Raw genomic sequence first — 22,483 nt, forward strand, 5'->3', positions numbered from 1 at the left:
CAGTTGTTGTTCAGGTGCTGTTAAGGTGGAGACAGCAGGACCAGGAGAGGGCTGGAGAGAGGTGGGAGTTGGAGTGCGAGCTGAGCTGGTGGTGACAGGAGCTGGATCAGACAGGTCCAGCAGCTCTACAGTGGGGTCTAACCCACTTTCTTCAAAACCCTCATCTTCCAGCTCCTCTTCAGTGCCTACATCTTCAAGCAGAGCCTCAGTTTCCTCTGAGTCAGGATGTACATCCTGCATGGCCTTTATCGTCTGGCTGTACAAATAATCTATGCCAAGAAGCTCACCTGGGACAGAGAACAATAAAGGGTGGAAAATTCACTTTTAGATAATGCATTAAAAAGATTAAGATATACTGAATATAGCAAATAGCTTCATCAGGATTAAAGGTTAAACTTACCACTGTAAACAGCAGGTGGCTGAAAAGACGGGACAAGGTGCCTTCCAAAGACCTTGACACTGAGGGTGTTAACACAGTGAATAAGGTCTCCGGAATAACTCAGCAGGGGGGCAGGCTTGACTGCTAGAGATGCAGCTTCTCGGTCCTGGTTCCACCTGTTCAGTCCTTCCAGGAGGTACAGCTGGAATTTCAAGCTGTTGGCACTCGCTCCTTAAGATAATAGAAAGGTAAACACAATGATACGTTTCTTTGTTGTGTTTGGTCATCTGTAAATGATTAATTGTGCCACTGTTTCCAGAATAATGGTAATGACAAACAACAGAATCTTACTGATGAATAATGATTCATACTGACCTGGAATGAACCTGTTCACATGGAGGTGAAAGGATTCCAATGATCTGGACCCTCTAGCACACCTGTAGTTTGGCAAGACAATGCCTGCCTTGGTAGTGGTACCGGTCTGGGTGTAAAGAAGCAAACCCAGTTCGTCCTGTATGCACTTAACGTGCCTCTGTTGGACTTGCCAGATGTGCTATATTCTTTCTTGGTCCAAAAGAGGAACACCAAGAAAATCCCTGCCCTTTGCCCCCATCAGTTCAATGAGGAGCTGCTGGATCATGACAACCGTCCGCTGCTCTCCTCTTGTCTGCCTCCGGCAGTGCAGTGCCAGCTCGTCTTACCTGATGTGCTGATCGACGAGTGTCAGTGATGCCAGGGACACCTTCCTGTCTCAGCTGCTCCCGCTTGGCCTGACGCAGCAAGGCAACATCTCCTCTGTCCCACTCAAAAATGCAGCTCGACAGCTTTGCCATGAAGACAGGGTACAGAGGATGGGCATCCTTTGTACACCCAGATGCCAGTCGCCGCATGAAATGATAGATGTCCAGCTTCACTATCAGGTCTGGCCACCCACCAAATCTGTCCTTAAGTCTTGTCGGTCCTCTGCCCTCCCGACAACAGTCACAGTCAACGTAGAGCAGCTGAGGTGGAGCCACACCGGCATTACTGTACCTGCAGATGAGGCCAGTTGCCATTCTGTCCAGGGCAGGACCCTCCTGAACAGACAGGACACTGATAAGGATTTGCCCTCTCTCGTTGCTTACAGATGTAAGCCACAAAGCTGTCCCCTTAGCAATGCCTGAGAGCTTCTTGGTGATCTGCAATAGCACAGAAATCACAGTGAATGCCTAAATAAATAGTTGAATTTGTATCTGAGCATCAGGGTAATTATTATGTATCTATTTTACATGCTATTTACATCATATTTTACAGCATTAGCAGTTAAAAATACCTACCTTCTTTGTGGAGTTGCATTTTTAGGATGCAAAGGTGGACGTTATGCTGGCTTTGATGTGGTCCAGCCTGCCCAAAATGTCCCGCCCATAGACAGCCAGCATCCCTCTGTGTGATGGAACATGCACAGGCTCAGGAGGATCCTGGAATCTCACAGGGAAATGGCTCGGTCTGGCGGCAAAGTCGGAGCCCGCTCCAAGGTACCGGCAGAGGCGCTTAAGCCATTCCTCGCTGTGGTTCTCCTTCAGCTGTCTGACCAAGCGGGTGGGACTGTTTCCAAGTGCCCTCGCCCTCAGGAAACGGAACACCCGCACATCACAAGCAAATCTGCATAAAACAAAGAGAACCAGAGACCGAATGAGACAAACATTAAAACCGTCTCATTTCTTCATAACAAACTAAGGCAAAATGATCTACGTATACTTACTTTCGAGTCAGAATCAATCTGAACTCCAGCCTGTGAGCCAAGTCCAGCTGCTCCAAGATTGTCTTGCTGGAGGAAAGATATGTTGTCTTGCAACCAGCTGAAGTGCACCAGAGAGTGCACACAGTTCACAATATAGGATAACCATAGATGATAATGAATTAATCTATCTATCATTATGGTTATAGCAGTCAATAAAACCAGATCATTTCAACATGAAATGAATGAAATGCATGAAAGTGCCACTGTGGTTATTGCTACATGAAAACAATAACAATGTAAATTTTTTAAAATCAAAGTCAATCTATGTATCATTCTCTTTACATTACCTTAGATGAATGCTTATCAGCCAAACTTCAGCATGGCACCATGAGAGCCACCAAACCGTGGCTTTGTGAACTGACAAAAAGAAAAACATGACCTTAACTGGGGCTTTGTACATTTTATACAGTTGAGTATATTAATAATATTAATATAAATATCAGCATAAGTAAATCCTCATTACTTACTGATGCCAAAGGGTCTTCTCGGTTCACCACCAGCTAAGGAGACGTCCTTTGGTGGTGGTGAACCTGCAGGTGAGGGCCCCGGCTGCTCTGCCACTGCTTGAGGGTCCTGAATGCACTGTGACAGGGAGCGAACTGGGAGCCTACAGGTTCACAGACAAGATGGAAGAATTGTAACACTACAGAATTCAACACCAGCATGTCATAATTGTACGAGAGCCTTCTGATACCTTCTTTGCATGGAAACCACAGGTACAGCTCTGTGCACCTCCAAACAGTGACATTTGTCCCCTCATCTGCATCGGGTATTTCTCAATCTGTATTAATGTTTGACAGCAAATAAGAAGGTGTTCCCTTTAAATATGTCACAGCTTCACATTTAACATGATACACATATCACTCTGTGCAGGTTTACCTTCAGATACAGATCATGACACTTTTTCTGCCGAGGTGCTGGTCTGTTTCCTGCCTCAGAGGGCCAAACCCCTGAGGCAGCAAATTTCCACTCCTCCTCTCCCATGGACCTGTGTTTTTTTTGTTTTCAAACGCTCAACAATAAGTTCTGATTTGATTTAGTCTGTTTAATTCATACAAATAAAGATTCATACAATTCAAAATGAATACAAATCCATATATAACCTGAGGCTGAGGCACGGCGTCGCCCTCCACGCCCCCCCCTGGACTTACCTGGTCCTGCACAGTCCCTTTCAGAGGTCTGTGGAAGGTCTGTGTTTATATGGGGTGATTGTGAAGGCCATAGTATATTATTCACATCATTCACCATCAAACCATTCAGTGAGCCCTCGTGCCCTGTGCACTTTGTCACCCATCTGTTCAACTACACAATGAATGAGAAATAGAAAATACTTACCTGGGCTCCAGCTAAAGTTCAACAGCCATGCGTCTCCCCTCTTTGTAGTGGGGATTATTTGGGTCAGTGGTATGTCTGTAGGCCACTGCAACACAGACAGATACCGACAGAGAGACAGACGAGTACTACAAATATACAAACAGACAGACTGATTCTGGAAAGAAGACAGAGACAGACGAGGCTAGATAAACAAACAGGTTGAGAGATAGACAGAGGTAAAGATAAAGAGATGGTTGAAAATACACAGAGAAACAGATAGAGATTGGCTCTTAAAAGTGCCGTTGGTTTTGTAGTGTGGGTGTAGTATGAGTTGTGTGTTGTCGTGTATCGTGTGTTGGATGTAGCTGCAGAGAGAACACAGAAAGTTAATGTAGTTACAAAATACTAAATAAATAAATGAGTGGAGAAAAAAAGATGTTATCAAATATGTAACGCTGATTCTAGTTACTACTCTTTTGTAATCTGATAATGTAATTCTGATTAACCTAGACGCAATCATTTACTACACAGTCGTGTCTATATTAATAGTGAAAGGTTTGAAATGTTTATCCGAATGAAGGAATCGTAATTTTCCGTTGCGTCTTCAGTAATTACGGTAAAACACTGGAAGTTCAGGGTTGTCCACTTCCTGTAACTCTGTTAAAAGCGCGTAATAGCGTCGAGGGTTTCCTCGCTGAGATTTAAAGGGCCTGCGCAGCGGGCTGGACAGGCTAAATCAATATTGTCATTACAGGTACATTCACGCAGGTTGGGAGCAGAGCATGTGAACGGAGCTGAGCGGGAAAAAAATCCGCTCCTCTTCGCTCCCACCGCTCAAAGTCACACCAAAACGCTCCGCTCAGTTCCGTTCTCCGCTCACCGAAAAAAAAAACGTATTCGCTCCGGGGAAATCGCTCCACGGTCTCTCAAATTTTAAAGAAGGAGCAATTCATCCAGGGACATGCAATCACATTCCAGTCTGTAAAAAGGTTGATGCTTTTTATCGATGCTACCTTTCACCTGATGGAAATGAAGCATTGCGCTAGCTTAAGTTGAACTTTAGCTAGCCAGCAAGCCTAATTTCACCAGGAAAAAAACTGTCACATTTATGTTGCTGACAAAGTCCAAACTACCAGTCTTTGAATCATTGGCCAAATGTATAAACTATGCGTGTCATGGCAAATAACGGCAAAGAATTAATGACATTTCAGTCACACAGGCAGCAGAACATTATGAGCACACAACCTACCTGGGTAGTAGTCTGATGGCAATGGGTCGATCCCCGCAGGAAACTGCTGAAACCACGCGCCAAGTAAAATAAAGTCCATCTTACAGTGAAATACAGCTTATCCTAAATATAAAAACTTTAATTTCTAACTGTGCTGGCTTTGAAAGCTGCAAATAAAACGTACATAAAATGTACAAATTATGATCACTATAGCAACCGCCGCTGAGACTTATGGGAACTGTAGTGTTCCCATAAACCATCCCTAAATTTATAGTTAGGGATGGCTCAGGTAATCCTGAAACATCCCATAATTAAGCTGCTATCATCTGTCACACCTTTCCTCACTTTGCTGTCTTTTTCCCCCTGTTTCATTTCTCAAATGATTTTATGTACATGTGATATTATTGTGGTTATTAACTTGTGTTTCCCTGTTCCAACAGGTATCCTTTGAATGGTGTTATGGTGTTTTTCCCCCCTCTTTTCCCTCTTTTCTGTCTGGACTGAAGACAAGTTTCGGTGCAATCTGTTGGTTTCCTTAGCTAGGATATTATTTTTTGAATTGGCTCTATATGAATTAATTGGATTATGATTACAATTAATTGAATTCCAATTGGCTTGAATTGGACTATATTATTTAAGTGCCTTGAGATGACAATTGTTGTAATCTGGCGCTATATAAAAAAATGGAATTGAATTGAAAAGTGTAAATTGACGAAACAAACCAATGAAATTATGATTTTTCTTGGAAAACAAGCAAAAATATTTCTTAGCAATGGCCACCACACATCTCTACAGTAGCGTTAATGATCAGGAGTATATTTTGTATTTAATTTTTTTATTTTATTTTTATCTTGTATTCTGTCATATGTGCCGCCTACACATGAAAACATTGCTCTTCCAGGACCTATTGATTATCTAATAATTACAGAAAGACAAGATTGAATTTTAAACCCCAATAGAGACATTAAAAACACATAAATGCGATCATCAGAACCACCACCGCACAGCTGTAAAATATGTGGTGCCAGCACGAAAGATGCTTGCTATTGAAATGCATTCATTTTAAAGTCGTGCTGAGCAGCACAAAAACCTATTATTAAATCGTGGCAGGGAGCACGAATTTGAAAGTTTAATTTCGTGACAGTTTCACGAACAGCCGTGAGACAGGGTATAGCTGACACACTGTAATGCTAGCTGTAACACTGTCATGCTGGCTGACACTGTCATGCTAGCTGACACTGTCATGCTAGCTGACACACTGCTATGCTAGCTGTAACACTGTCATGTTAGCTTCAACACTGTCATTGTACCTGTAACACTATCATGCTAGCTGACAAATTGTCATTCTGGCTGAGACACTGTCATGCTAGCTGAAACACTGTCATGCTAGCTGACATACTGCCATGCTAGCTTGCATACTGTCATGCCAGCTGACACACTGTCATGCTAGCTGTAACACTGTCATGTCAGCTGACACACTGCCATGCTAGCTGTAACACTGTCATGCTAGCTGTAAAACTGTCATGCTAGCTGATATACTGTAATGCCAGCTGACACACTGTCATGCTAGCTATAACACTATCATGCTAGCTGACACACTGTCATGCTAGCTGTAACACTGTCATGCCAGCTGACACACTGTCATGCTAGTTGTAACACTGTCATGCTAGCTGTAACGCTGTCATGCGAGCTGTAACACTGGCATGCTAGCTGTGACACGGTCATGCCAGCTGTAACACTGTCATGCTAGCTAACACACTGTCATGCTAGCTTACTCACTGCCATGCTAGCTGTAACACTTTCATGCTTGCTAACATACTGTCATGCTCGCTGACACACTGCCATGCTAGCTGACACTTTGTCATGCCAGCTGACACACTGTCATGATAGTTGTAACACTGTCACGCTATTTGACACACTGTCATGCTAGCTGTAACACTGACATACTAGCTGACTCACTGCCATGCGAGCTGAAATACTGTCATGCCACTTGAAACACTGTCATGCAAGCTGTAACACTGTCATGCCAGCCTACACACTGCCATGCTAGTTGTAGCACTGTCATGCTAGCTGTAACACTGTCATGCGAGTTGTAACAATGGCATGCTAGCTGATATACTGTAATGCCAGCTGACATACTGCCATGCTAGCTTGCATACTGTCATGCCAGCTGACACACTGTCATGCTAGCTGTAACACTGTCATGTCAGCTGACACACTGCCGTGCTAGCTGTAACACAGTCATGATAGCTGTAAAACTATCATGCTAGCTGATATACTGTAATGTCAGCTGACACACTGCCATGCTAGCTGTAACACTGTCATAATAGCTGACACAATGTCATGCTAGCTGACACACTGTCATGCCAGCTGACACACTGTCATGCTAGTTGTAACACTGGCATGCTAGCTGTGACACGGTAATGCCAGTTGACACACTGTAATGCCAGCTAACACACTGTCATGCTATCTGACACAGTGTCATGCTAGCTGATATACTGTAATGCCAGCTGACACACTGTCATGCTAGCCGTAACACTGTCATGCTATCTGACACACTGTCATGCTAGCTGTAACACTGACCTACTAGCTGACACACTGACATGCCAGCTGACACACTGACATGCTAGCTGTAACACTGACATACTAGCTGACTCACTGCCATGCGAGCTGAAATACTGTCATGCCAGCTGACACACTGTCATGCAAGCTGTAACACTGTCATATCAGCCTACACACTGCCATGCTAGTTGTAACACTGTCATGCTATCTGTAACAATGTCATGCGAGCTGTAACACTGCCATGCTAGCTGACACACTGTCATGCTAGCTGTAACACTGTCATGCCAGCTGACACACTGTCATGCTAGCTGTAACACTGTCATAATAGCTGACACACGATCATGTCAGCTGACACACTGCCATGCTAGCTGTAACACTGTCATGCTATCTGACACACTGTCATGCCAGCTGACACACTGACATGCTAGCTGTAACACTGCCATGCTAGCTGACACGAGTTTCTATCATTCGGTGTGTTTAAGTGCGTTAACTGCCATCAAAACTTGGGGATCCAGTGTGTGATTTAATGCAGTAAACACAATCATAATTAAACTATTCCTCCAGTCATATCAAAAACACTTTTTAGCAACAGATGCTAAGAAACAATGCTTACTCATGAACAATGACGAAACAAGCCACAGATTTACACAGCATAACTTGTAGTAATGACTGTGTACCTTTTATTTCAGCGTTAACACATTAATCTCATTTTATAATTGCACTTACATTGACCTATATCTTTATCTGAAACATGCTGATTAGTAACGTTAACACACAGAGAGCGGGACACAGATTGGTTTAAATTTTAAACTTTTGAGAGACCTTTTTATTTTGCAGCACAAAAATAAGTTTATCACATAGTTATGTTGAGAAGAAATTAAGTGAACCGTGTCTTTAAAGGTTATTCTTAAAGTATGTGTGTAAAAACATGAGCCTTGTATTTAGTGTGGTGCATAAACCCAATAACCCAAAGATTCGGTACAGCGATTCATTCTTTATCAGAGGAACTTTTTCCAGATAAAACCATGAGGTGTTGAATAAAGTCATTCAGCTGAGTAATTAAACCATCTTTAGACATTTTAAGACGATAAATAAGAGTCATTAAAATCATTTCGATGACATTTCAGATTTCCATGAAGTGAGACAACAAATGACTGAAAAAGACTTAAATATAAGTTTTTATATTTTTTATTTAAATTGTATTAAGGTTGCAGAACATTTTGAAAACACATTTAACAATTATGTAAGAAAAAAAATTATAAAAATGAATGTCAAAGTATTGAAATGTAAAATTCTAAGATCTGAAGTTCTAGGATCTGAAGTTCTAAGATCTGAAGTTCAAGGATCTGAAGTTCAAGGATCTGAAGTTCTAGGATCTGAAGTTCTAAGATCCGCATCTAAAATTCTAAAAGCACATTGAGAAATATTGAACATGTGAAAATATTCATAAAGAATGTTGCGGGGAACCGGAGAACCCAGAGAAAACCCCTTCTAAGAAAGAAAGAAATCTGTAACTTATATGAAAGCGTCCGAGCTATAGAATTTGAACTTTGTTGTGAACTCTGAAGGGCTTCATGATGGAGCTGCCCAGAGACGAGAAGAATCCTTTCCGGTCGTCAGGTCTTTTAGATATTTGCTCTACGAAACAGTCGATGATAATTTCGTCACATAATGGTTGTTCTATGTCCAGGAACATCAGTGTAATCAGGTGTGGACAGGCAGTACGTTTACACAGGTCCATGCAGATGGTACGATCAAGGTGTTTAAAGGTCTCTGGTGGGATATTAAAGTCCTTTTTCTCGGCTTCGGCCATCATTCTTTCATGCAGCCGCTTGACGATAGCTTCAAAGTTTTCTGCTTTGTATTTTATGTTTGCTTTTCTGAAGAGATGCAAAATCACAGTGTTCACAAGTATTTCAATAGACAGTTTGCATCTTTCCTCTCTGTCTCTTCGAATTTGTACGTGTTTGTCATCAGATCTTAAGGAAGCCTCTGAGCTGTATTTCGGAGACTCCCTGATGTCGCTGGTGGTGAACTCTGAGCTCTGAGCAACCTCCATCTCACTGACAGGAGACGATTCAGAAACCTTGTCCTGAGATTTCTGGTTGTGAGGCATCAGTTCACTGAAAGTGGATGTTTGTGATGATATCTGGTGAGGTACACACAGACATTTGTGGGACTTTGGGGTGTTTTTGTCTTTAAATGAGAATCTTTGGAAGAATGAAGGTTTCTTAGTGATGTGTTTCTTGAATGAGCAGGCAATTACTCCATCTGCAAATGGCTTCTTTGAGCTCATACATACCTCAGCAATAAGTTGTGGGAAGGACACACTTCTACAAAGGTCTCTGTAAACATCTTGTTCAAGATTTTCAAACTTTTCTTCGGGGATGTTAAAGTCTAATTTCTCAACTTCAGGCCAGATTCTCTCCAACAGCCGGCATTTTAGAGCTTGAGTGTCTTGTTGGGGGCATGCCATCGTTGCTTTCCAAAAGATGTAAAGAATTAGATCCTCCACAAATGTTTCCACCAATATTTTGCACCTTTCTTCTTTTTCTTGTTTGTTCTGTTGACATTTATCATCGACTGCTTTTAACTCAATGACCTTGTCTATAATGATATCTAAAGACTCCTGTTTCATGGACTCTACAGGAGTGAAGGATGTTGCTTCTTCTTCAGGAATAAAGTCCATCTCAGCCACAGATTCCTTTTTTATTGGGGACTCCACTTTTGTAACATCCATGCAACATGGAAGCAGTCCCTTCCTCGTGCTTCTCTTGCTTTTCCTGGTCTTTTTGCTATTTTCTTCACTGACTGGACGAGTTTCTTCTTCTTGTGTCATGGACTCCACAGGAGTGAAGGATGATGCTTCTTCTTCTGGAATAAAGTCCACCTCAGCCAAAGAGTCCTTTTTTATTGGGGACGCCACTTTTGTAACATCCATGCAACATGGAAGCAGGCCCTTCCTTGTGCTTCTCTTGCTTTTCCTGGTCTTTTTGCTATTTTCTTCACTGACTGGACGAGTTTCTTCTTCCTGTTTCATGGACTCAACAGGAGTGAAGGATGATGCTTCTTCTTTAGGAATAACGTCCATCTCAGCCAAAGAGTCCTTTTTTATTGGGGACTCCACTTTTGTAACATCCATGCAACATGGAAGCAGTCCCTTCCTTGTGCTTCTCTTGCTTTTCCTGGTCTTTTTGCTATTTTCTTCACTGACTGGACGAGTTTCTTCTTCCTGTTTCATGGACTCAACAGGAGTGAAGGATGATGCTTCTTCTTTAGGAATAACGTCCATCTCAGCCAAAGAGTCCTTTTTTATTGGGGACTCCACTTTTTTAACATCCATGCAACATGGAAGCAGTCCCTTCCTCGCGCTTCTTTTGCTTTTCCTGGTCTTTTTGGATTTTTCTTCTGTGACAGGAGCAGTTTCATCTTCCTGTTTCACTGACTCTACAGGAGTGAAAGATGTTGTTTGTTCTTCTGGAATAAAGTCCACCTCAGCCAAAGATTCCTTTTTTATTGGGGACTCCACATTTGAATCGTCCATGCAACAGGGAAGCAGTCCCTTCCTCGTGCTTCTTTTGCTTTTCCTGGTCTTTTTGCCTTCTTCTTCACTAACTGGAGCAGCTTGTTCTTCCCGTTTCACTGACTCTACAGGAGTGAAGGATGTTGCTTGTTCTTCTGGAATAAAGTCCACCTCAGCCAAAGATTCCTTTTTTATTGGGGACTCCACATTTGAATCGTCCATGCAACAGGGAAGCAGTCCCTTCCTCGCGCTTCTTTTACTTTTTCTTTTTCTTTCTTCTTCACTGACAGGTGAAGCTTGTTCTTCCTGTTTTATGGACTCCACAGGAGTAAAGGATGATGCTTGTTCTTGAGGGATGATGTCCACCTCAGCCAAAGATTCCTCCTCTTGAATTACTTGGGACTCCACATGGGGAATCTGCATTGTTTTGTCCTCAGGTTTGATTTCCTTCTTCCCTTTACGACAAGAAAATAACCTCTGAAACAAGCTCTTCTTGCTTTTTGGAGGCTCTTTGTCCTTCTCTTCACTGACGGGAGCAGCCTTTTCTTCCTGTTTCATGGATTCCACAGGAGTGAAGGATGATGCTTCTTCTTGAGGGATAAAGTCCATCTCAGCCAAAGATTCCCTTTTTATTGGGGACTCCACATTTGAATCGTCCATGCAACAGGGAAGCAGTCCCTTCCTCGTGCTTCTTTTGCTTTTTCTTGTCTTTTTGCATTTTTCTTCTTTGACTGGAGCAGCTTGTTCCTCCAGACCTGTGACATCTGCAGCCTCTTCAGTCTGCAGAGATGTGATGGGTCCCTGCTCAGTCTCTGTCGCTGATGTTTCATCACATTCTTTGACTCTTTTTCTTTCCCTGTCAGTGGTTTCCTCCTGGTCCTTGTCCTGGTTTTCATCCACAAAGGGTGGCTCCTGCATGTTCTCATGTGCAGATTCAAGGTGAGCCTCTGTTCCTTTGGACTGCACTTCTTCATCGTCCAACACGACGGGATCCTCTCCACTGGTTAGTTTTACACATGTATGTGATTTGCACATGCCAGCAAAGATTTTCCTGAATAGCGTGCAAGTTTTACCTTTCATCCCGTCACTTTCTTTGATTGGAGAAGCAGACTCTCCAGCGATGCTGCCAGACTGAATCCTGTCTGTTACCTCTTTGACAAATAAGCTTGTCAAAGAGCTGGAATCCAGGAGTTGGTCGTCATCTTTAATGTCCATGACCTCCGCTAAAGTTTGAGGAATAGTGTCGCGTATGGTGGCCGACACTTCTTCTTTGGAAATGTTATTATGGCTTCTGAGTTTCTCCTGGACCCTCTTTGAAATGAGTAATACCACTTCTCCTATCAGATCTTTTATGATGTTTTTGGTCTCAACATCAGGGTTACCGGACATCAGATTCACCCACTGGTTCTGTGTTATCCTGCCAAAGCAGGATTCAACCAGTGGTTGAACTGTGGATACAGAATTAACCTCAATCTTTAAACTGCTTGTTCCTTCCATGGTAATTGTTGTACTTGTGGTTTTAAAATGTTTGGGTAAATCCTTTTCGTCACTTGGTCAAGTTTTCACGAACACGAGTGTTAGCACGCTGGAGAAATGAGGAAATGTTTAACTGACTGAACACCTGTTAGTAACTTCTGATATGACATCACTGACATCAAAGATCAGCCAGTGACATCATTGGTGGATAAGCCCCGCCCACAGGAGATGATGTAACTTTGACAGCATTGCCAGGTGATGTAATTTCCACCATATTCTATAAGCCCCGCCCACTTACTGTTGCTAAGTTACAGGTACAATTTTCAACCACCATCAATAATTGAAAAACAAACATAAACAAGTAAACAAAAATATAGCTTCCTTTTGTTTACCTGACACTTTATATCCACTTTTACAGTGTGTTGTTGGTCCCGCCTCTGATGGTCCTGCCTCTGATGGTCCCGCCTCTGATGGTCCCGCCTCTGATGGTCCCGCCACTGATGCTCCCGCCTCTGATGGTCCCGCCTCTGATGGTCCCGCCTCTGATGGTCCCGCCACTGATGGTCCTGCCTCTGATGGTCCCGCCTCTGATGGTCCCGCCTCTGATGGTCCCGCCACTGATGCTCCCGCCTCTGATGGTCCCGCCTCTGATGGTCCCGCCTCTGATGGTCCCGCCACTGATGGTCCCGCCTCTGATGGTCCCGCCTCTGATGGTCCCGGCTCTGATGGTCCTGCCTCTGATGGTCCTGCCTCTGATGGTCCTGCCTCTGATGGTCCCGCCTCTGATGGTCCCGCCACTGATGGTCCTGCCTCTGATGGTCCCGCCTCTGATGGTCCCGCCTCTGATGGTCCCGCCACTGATGCTCCCGCCTCTGATGGTCCCGCCTCTGATGGTCCCGCCTCTGATGCTCCCGCCTCTGATGGTCCCGCCACTGATGGTCCCGCCTCTGATGGTCCCGCCTCTGATGGTCCCGGCTCTGATGGTCCTGCCTCTGATGGTCCCGCCTCTGATGGTCCCGCCTCTGATGGTCCCGCCTCTGATGGTCCCGCCTCTGATGGTCCTGCCTCTGATGGTCCTGCCTCCGTGTCTCCTTGCCCTGCCTCCATCTCAACTGCTCCTGCCTCACTAGAGCCAGCGCCTGATGACAGATCTGCTGGGGGGGGGTAACAAAAAGAGGGCTATGCTACATGCAACTAAGAACACACTAAGAACACTAGTAATTTTCTCTAATTGTGCAGATATATATTGTTCAATAAATGAATGCACATGCTACAGTGAATCATCATGACTTAATAAATCATTTCACCTACCTTATGGAACCCACAGGAGCACCGAAGCCTTCTCCCAAACAGATCCTTTGTGTGGCTCTGCAGGGGGGCCGTTTGCCAGTGGAGAAATGGTACTGGCCCTTGGCATATTTTATACAGATGTCCTTCCAGTATGTGTCCGGTTTTCCTGTCTTGGTCATCTACAAACATTAAATATAAAACAGGTTAATATCAAGCTAGGCTATGTGTGCGTACAGACAGACAGAGCGGGGGAGATTATACAGGTACGTATGTATGTAGGTAGGTACATAATTTATGTATATATATATAGTTATGTTTTGCATTACTGTTTTATTATTGTTGAAATACTTTGTAAATGTATGTTTTAAAACATTATATATGAATAAAGTTATTATTATTATCATCATAACTATTATTACACAGACAGATGTAAAAATGAAACTTGGCACAATTAAGCATGTTTAATTGTGTGTGGTTTGGGTCTGTGGGACCCGTTTAGATTTAGCCCTGTGTCCCTAAACTCTGTCCTCCTCCTCCTCAATAAATATAGCTTTCCCAGTGATAACTACTAATACAACCGATTCTCCGCAACAACCAAAAGATTCATCGCACTCAAGGCCTTGAAACTGATTTTGGTCAAGACAGACACTTTTGATGACAATGCGGAGGAAGAGGATTCAGAATATGAAGATCAAATTTCAGAAAATTCAGAGTCTGACAGTGACTTTTAGAATAGGATGACATTAATCATCAGCTATCTCCTAAACGAGAATGAACCACAGCAAGACAGCAGCAGGCCCCAGGACCAAGTGGTCAGCAGCCGAGCTGAGATTGAGATCTTACTTATGTTTTGTAAATGTTCAAAGTTGAAAAAGTTCAAATGAATAATACATGATAGTTATACCAAAAAACCTTGCTTCATTTGCACATTTCTTGAATGTTTTCCCCCCTTTTTATTTTTTAATCACATTTTATTGAAAAAAAACGAATTGCACTTTAATACATAAATGTGATCATATTACATGTTAATCATGTATGTTGTTTATATTGCTTGTAATTGGGATGAAGTAAACATTTGTAGAGTATTTTAACATAAAATTGTTTGATTGTGTTGAATTAAAAACCCCAAAAATGCCGCGGGTCACCAGACCAACAAACATTGCCTGAGTAACAGAAATATGACCAGAACACAAGGGTTAATACATCTGGACACATCTGTCTGCTCTGCTCAAACACATAACCAGGCTCCGTTACCAGAGAGGAGAAAACGACACAGATAGCTGACAAATTACTATTGCACTGACGGACAATAAATGCAAAAATAACTACTTCACATCTTAAGGCTTTCCCCGAGGAATCGGCAGAGTTTATAAGGCAAATAAACAAAAAAATAAGTTACTATTCGTCTTCTGATTCTGTCACATCACTAACATCCCCACCGTCCCCACACGATGCTGGTATGAACAGCGACGCTATTACAGGCAGAACTTCCATTGGCAAAATGGCAACATTACAAGGAAGTTGAAATACAACTTGGATAAAGTGCCGAGAGGACGGAGAATTAAAACGCATATTGTTTGTCCCACGGTTTAACATTCGGCTTATACATGGCGTTACTTTTATGAGTATTAATCAAGTTTACAAACCTTGTTCTCGTGCTTGTCACAAGAGTATGCAAAGGAAAATATGGCCAACACTCTAAAGCGTTAACCGCGCCCCCTCCAACGTCACGTCACGTGTCCCTTTCGCCCCATTTTTAGTGACGTATATGCTCGTTCGGACCTGTGTTCGGACCTCGTTTGGAACTCTTTGATGTCGTTAGGAAAGTGTTCGGATCTGGTTAAGAATGTGTTTGGACCTGGTTAGGAAAGTGTTCGGACCTGGTTAGGAAAGTGTTGGGACATGGTTAAGAAAGTGTTTGGACCTGGTTAGGAAAGTGTTCGGATCTGGTTAGGAAAGTGTTCGGACCTGGTTAGGAAAGTGTTTGGACCTGGTTAGGAAAGTGTTCGGATCTGGTTAGGAAAGTGTTCGGACCTGGTTAGGAAAGTGTTTGGACCTGGTTAAGAAAGTGTTCGGACTTGGTTAGGAAAGTGTTCGGATCTGGTTAGGAAAGTGTTCGGATCTGGTTAGGGAAGTGTTTGGACCTGGTTAGGAAAGTGTTCGGACCTGGTTAGGAAAGTGTTTGGATCTGGTTAGGAAAGTTTTCGGGGCTGGTTAGGAAAGTGTTTGGACCTGGTTAGGAAAGTGTTCGGATCTGGTTAGGAAAGTGTTTGGACCTGGTTAGGAAAGTGTTCGGACCTGGTTAGGAAAGTGTTCGGACCTGGTTGGGAGAGTGTTCGGACCTGGTTTGAAACTCTTTGATGTCCTTAGGAAAGTGTTCGGACCTGGTTAGGAAAGTGTTCGGACCTGGTTAGGAATGTGTTCGGACCTGACAGAATGTGTTAGGAAGTGTTAGGACCTCTGAGGCAGTCCAAAAACCGGCGGGTACGGCCAAAGCTGTTATATTACGAGTGCAACAAGAATTCTGTCTCAGAACACTTACCAGCTGTGAGAGTTCAGCAGTACTTGCTGGGAGGCTGGTGGGAGTATGAAGAGCAGGAGCAGAGCAGGTAGGAAGGACTGACTGATCAGAGTGTGTGGACTCATGCACAGGCTGGAAAATATAATACGGTGATTATAGAAATTTATTAAATTGGATTTCATCTTTTTGCATTATTACTTTATTAGCATTTTTACTATAATTCTAATTCTATAATTATTAGCAGTTGTTGTTCAGGTGCTGTTAAGGTGGAGACAGCAGGACCAGGAGAGGGCTGGAGAGAGGTGGGAGTTGGAGAGTTGGAGTGCCACAAAGCTGTCCCCTTAGCAATGCCTGAGAGCTTCTTGGTGATCTGCAATAGCACAGAAATCACAGTGAATGCCTAAATAAATAGTTGAATTTGTATCTGAGCATCAGGGTAATTATTATGTATCTATTTTACATGCTATTTACATCATATTTTACAGCATTAGCAGTTAAAAATACCTACCTTCTTTGTGGAGTTGCATTTTTAGGATGCTGCCAAAGGTGGACGTTATGTTGGCTTTGATGTGGTCCAGCCTGCCCAAAATGTCCCGCCCATAGACAGCCAGCATCCCTCTGTGTGATGGAACATGCACGGGCTCAGGAGGATCCTGGAATCTCACAGGGAAATGGCTCGGTCTGGCGGCAAAGTCGGAGCCCGCTCCAAGGTACCGGCAGAGGCGCTTAAGCCATTCCTCGCTGTGGTTCTCCCTCAGCTGTCTGACCAAGCGAGTGGGACTGTTTCCAAGTGCCCTCTCCCTCAGGAAACGGATCACCCGCACATCACAAGCAAATCTGCATAAAACAAAGAGAACCAGAGACCGAATGAGACAAACATTAAAACCGTCTCATTTCTTCATAACAAACTAAGGCAAAATGATCTACGTATACTTACTTTCGAGTCAGAATCAATCTGAACTCCAGCCTGTGAGCCAAGTCCAGCTGCTCCAAGATTGTCTTGCTGGAGGAAAGATATGTTGTCTTGCAACCAGCTGAACTGCACCAGAGAGTGCACACAGTTCACAATATAGGATAACCATAGATGATAATGAATTAATCTATCTATCATTATGGTTATAGCAGTCAATAAAATCAGATCATTTCAACATGAAATGAATGAAATGCATGAAAGTGCCACTATGGATACTGCTACATGAAAACAATAACAATGTACATTTTTTTAAATCAAAGTCAATCTATGTATCATTCTCTTTACATTACCTTAGATGAATGCTTATCAGCCAAACTTAAGTTTGGCTTCAGCATGGCACCATGAGAGCCACCAAACCGTGGCTTTGTGAACTGACAAAAAGAAAAACATGACCTTAACTGGGGCTTTGTACATTTTATACAGTTGAGTATATTAATAATATTAATATAAATATCAGCATAAGTAAATCCTCATTACTTACTGATGCCAAAGGGTCTTCTCGGTTCACCACCAGCTAAGGAGACGTCCTTTGGTGGTGGTGACCCTGCAGGTGAGGGCCCCGGCTGCTCTGCCACTGCTTGAGGGTCCTGAATGCACTGTGACAGGGAGCGAACTGGGAGCCTAAAGGTTCACAGACAAGATGGATGAATTGTAACACTACAGAATTCAACACCAGCATGTCATAATTGTACGAGAGCCTTCTGATACCTTCTTTGCATGGAAACCACAGGTACAGCTCTGTGCACCTCCAAACAGTGACATTTGTCCCCTCATCTGCATCGGGTATTTCTCAATCTGTATTAATGTTTGACAGCAAATAAGAAGGTGTTCCCTTTAAATATGTCACAGCTTCACATTTAACATGATACACATATCACTCTGTGCAGGTTTACCTTCAGATACAGATCATGACACTTTTTCTGCCGAGGTGCTGGTCTGTTTCCTGCCTCAGAGGGCCAAACGCCTGAGGCAGCAAATTTCCACTCCTCCTCTCCCATGGACCTGTGTTTTTTTTGTTTTCAAACGCTCAACAATAAGTTCTGATTTGATTTAGTCGGTTTAATTCATACAAAGGCTGAGGCACAGCGTCGCCCTCCACGCCCCCCCCTGGGCTTACCTGGTCCTGCACAGTCCCTTTCAGAGGTCTGTGGAAGGTCTGTGTTTATATGGGGTGATTGTGAAGGCCATAGTATATTATTCACATCATTCACCATCAAACCATTCAGTGAGCCCTCGTGCCCTGTGCACTTTGTCACCCATCTGTTCAACTACACAATGAATGAGAAATATAAAATACTTACCTGGGCTCCAGCTAAAGTTCAACAGCCATGCGTCTCCCCTCTTTGTAGTGGGGATTATTTGGGTCAGTGGTATGTCTGTAGGCCACTGCAACACAGACAGATACCGACAGAGAGACAGACGAGTACTACAAATATACAAACAGACAGACTGATTCTGGAAAGAAGACAGAGACAGACAAGGCTAGATAAAAAAACAGGTTGAGAGATAGACAGAGGTATAGATAAAGAGATGGTTGAAAATACACAGAGAAACAGATAGAGATTGGCTCTTAAAAGTGCCGTTGGTTTTGTAGTGTGGGTGTAGTATGAGTTGTGTGTTGTCGTGTATCGTGTGTTGGATGTAGCTGCAGAGAGAACACAGAAAGTTAATGTAGTTACAAAATACTAAATAAATAAATGAGTGGAGAAAAAAAGATGTTATCAAATATGTAACGCTGATTCTAGTTACTACTCTTTTGTAATCTGATAATGTAATTCTGATTAACCTAGACGCAATCATTTACTACACAGTCGTGTCTATATTAATAGTGAAAGGTTTGAAATGTTTATCCGAATGAAGGAATCGTAATTTTCCGTTGCGTCTTCAGTAATTACGGTAAAACACTGGAAGTTCAGGGTTGTCCACTTCCTGTAACTCTGTTAAAAGCGCGTAATAGCGTCGAGGGTTTCCTCGCTGAGATTTAAAGGGCCTGCGCAGCGGGCTGGACAGGCTAAATCAATATTGTCATTACAGGTACATTCATGCAGGTTGGGAGCAGAGCATGTGAACGGAGCTGAGCGGGGAAAAAATCCGCTCCTCTTCGCTCCCACCGCTCAAAGTCACACCAAAACGCTCCGCTCAGTTCCGTTCTCCGAAAAAAAAAACATATTCGCTCCGGGGAAATCGCTCCACGGTCTCTCAAATTTTAAAGGAGCAATTCATCCAGGGACATGCAATCACATTCCAGTCTGTAAAAAGGTTGATGCTTTTTATCGATGCTACCTTTCACCTGATGGAAATGAAGCATTGCGCTAGCTTAAGTTGAACTTTAGCTAGCCAGCAAGCCTAATTTCACCAGGAAAAAAACTGTCACATTTATGTTGCTGACAAAGTCCAAACTACCAGTCTTTGAATCATTGAGTAAAATAAAATAAAGTAAAAAATCAAGTAAAATAAAGTCCATCTTACAGTGAAATACAGCTTATCCTAAATATAAAAACTTTAATTTCTAACTGTGCTGGCTTTGAAAGCTGCAAATAAAACGTACATAAAATGTACAAATTATGATCACTATAGCAACCGCCGCTGAGACTTATGGGAACTGTAGTGTTCCCATAAACCATCCCTATAGTTAGGGATGGCTCAGGTAATCCTGCAACATCCCATAATTAAGCTGCTATCATCTGTCACACCTTTCCTCACTTTGCTGTCTTTTTCCCCCTGTTTCATTTCTCAAATGATTTTATGTACATGTGATATTATTGTGGTTATTATCTTGTGTTTCCCTGTTCCAACAGGTATCCTTTGAATGGTGTTATGGTGTTTTTCCCCCCTCTTTTCCCTCTTTTCTGTCTGGACTGAAGACAAGTTTCGGTGCAATCTGTTGGTTTCCTTAGCTAGGATATTATTTTTTGAATTGGCTCTATATGAATGAATTGGATTATGATTACAATTAATTGAATTCCAATTGAGTTGGACTATATTATTTAAGTGCCTTGAGATGATAATTGTTGTAATCTGGCGCTATATAAAAAAATGGAATTGAATTGAATAGTGTAAATTGACGAAACAAACCAATGAAATTACGATTTTTCTTAGAAAACAAGCAAAAATATTTCTTAGCAATGGCCACCACACGTCTCTACAGTAGCGTTAATAATCAGGAGTATATTTTGTATTTAATTTTTTTATTTTATTTTTATCTTGTATTCTGTCATATGTGCCGCCTACACATGAAAACATTGCTCTTCCAGGACCTATTGATTATCTAATAATTACAGAAAGACAAGATTGAATTTTAAACCCCAATAGAGACATTAAAAACACATAAATGCGATCATCAGAACCACCACCGCACAGCTGTAAAATATGTGGTGCCAGCACGAAAGATGCTTGCTATTGAAATGCATTCATTTTAAAGTCGTGCTGAGCAGCACAAAAACCTATTATTAAATCGTGGCAGGGAGCACGAATTTGAAAGTTTAATTTCGTGACAGTTTCACGAACAGCCGTGAGACAGGGTATAGCTGACACACTGTAATGCTAGCTGTAACACTGTCATGCTGGCTGACACTGTCATGCTAGCTGACACACTGCTATGCTAGCTGTAACACTGTCATGTTAGCTTCAACACTGTCATGGTACCTGTAACACTATCATGCTAGCTAACAAACTGTCATTCTGGCTTCAACACTGTCATGCTAGCTGTAACACTTTCATGCTAGCTGACACACTGTCATGCTAGCTTACATACTGTCATGCCAGCTGACAGACTTTCATGCTAGCTGTAACACTGTCATGTCAGCTGACACACTGCGGCTGTAGCTCAGGAGGAAGAGCAGTCGCCCACCAATCGGAAGGTCGGTGGTTCGACTCCGGCTTCCCCAGGATACATGTTGAAGCAAGACACTGAACCCCACGTTGCTCCCCCAGTGTATCATTGGATGCTAAAGTGATGTGAATGCTAAAGAAATGTAGAAAGCATGTAGTTATATCCATGCTGTATGAATGTGTGTGAGTGCTATACAAGTCCATTTACCAGCTGTAACACTGTAATGCTGGCTGACACAGTCATTCTGGCTGAGACACTCTCATAATAGCTTAAAAAATGTAACACACTGTCATGCTAGCTGTAACACTGTCATGCTAGCTGACTCACTGCCAAGCGAGCTGAAATACTGTCATGCTAGCTGTAACACTGTCATGCTAGCTGACCCCTAACCCTAACCCCGGATCTGCCGCTCTCTGTAATCCCTGATTACGTGTGTCCTGAGTGGAAGGGTTGCGAGTGACCCTATTCCTCCCATTACGGACCACCGAGGAATAACTGTCAAAGGGTACGGGAACCGCGAGAATCCTGATTGGAAGGAGGCACTCGCCGGTTAGGGTGTGGGAAAGGAGCCTGTCTCCGGTCGGAGACAGGATAGGCACCGTCCATCCTGCCATAGGACCGCGGTCCCCGCCCCCTAAATGAGCTACGGGAGGAGCCCCTCCCGTAGCGTACTGTGGTCCAGCCGGAGCCACTCATCTTCCGCAGAAGAAAGGTAAGTGTAATGGGTAGGTATGTAAACAAAAATTTGTGTATATGTTGTGTTATAATAAGATATAAATGTGAATTATGTTTATATTTAATAACCTGGTAGGCTTTGTATCATATGTAATATAACTAAAATGAAAAAAAGTGTTTTAAGAAAAAACAAAAAAAATTTGAGGAAAAAAATTTTATTTTATTTTTTTTTTTTAGGTTAGGGTTAGGGTAGGGTTAGGGTTAGGCTCAAGAGTTTTTACTCAGTGGTCTCCCTCCTACGCAACCAGCTGGTTACCATGGAGTTTGGTGTAGAAACCAAGGGGGTGCACGCTCAACTCGTGATCTCGCTGGGAACTGCTGCGTGTAGTGACATGGTCTTGGAGTAACTCAGGAGACCCTGGGAAACTCCGTGCAATTTGAGTTGTGTAGCAATGTGGGTGCGATAGACTCAGGGTCCTTATGGTGTGTGTTATGTGCTGCTAGGATGGGGGGGAAGAGAGAGAGAAAGAGAGGTTGGGTTATGTTTTTGGATTGTGGTGTGCTGCGGGTGCGATAGGAAATAGAATTTCCCTTGAGGTGAGTGGTGCAAGTGTTTGAGTGTGTACTGTATGCAGTAGGCTCGAGGCCTTTGGTTTGTGTATGTGGAGGGGGGGGGGGGGGTGGGAAAGAGAGAGAGAGAGAGAGAGAGAGAGGGTTATGTTTTTTGATTTGTGGTGGGGGGGGGGGGGAGGCGAGGGAGAGAGAGAGAGAGAGAGAGAGAGAGAGAGAGAGAGGATGGGGAGGACTTAGGGTTAGGGCTAGCGTCCTGTGACCTTTAGGGTAAGGATAAATGACCGGGAAAGGCCTGAGACAGAGGAATCAGGTTGTCAGGTAAGGCCGGAGACCGTTAGTTTTAGCCAAAATTGTTAG

This window comes from Leuresthes tenuis, unplaced genomic scaffold (assembly GCF_036924035.1).
Source record: "Leuresthes tenuis unplaced genomic scaffold, fLeuTen1.0.hap1 SCAF_5, whole genome shotgun sequence".
NCBI lineage: Eukaryota > Metazoa > Chordata > Actinopteri > Atheriniformes > Atherinopsidae > Leuresthes > Leuresthes tenuis.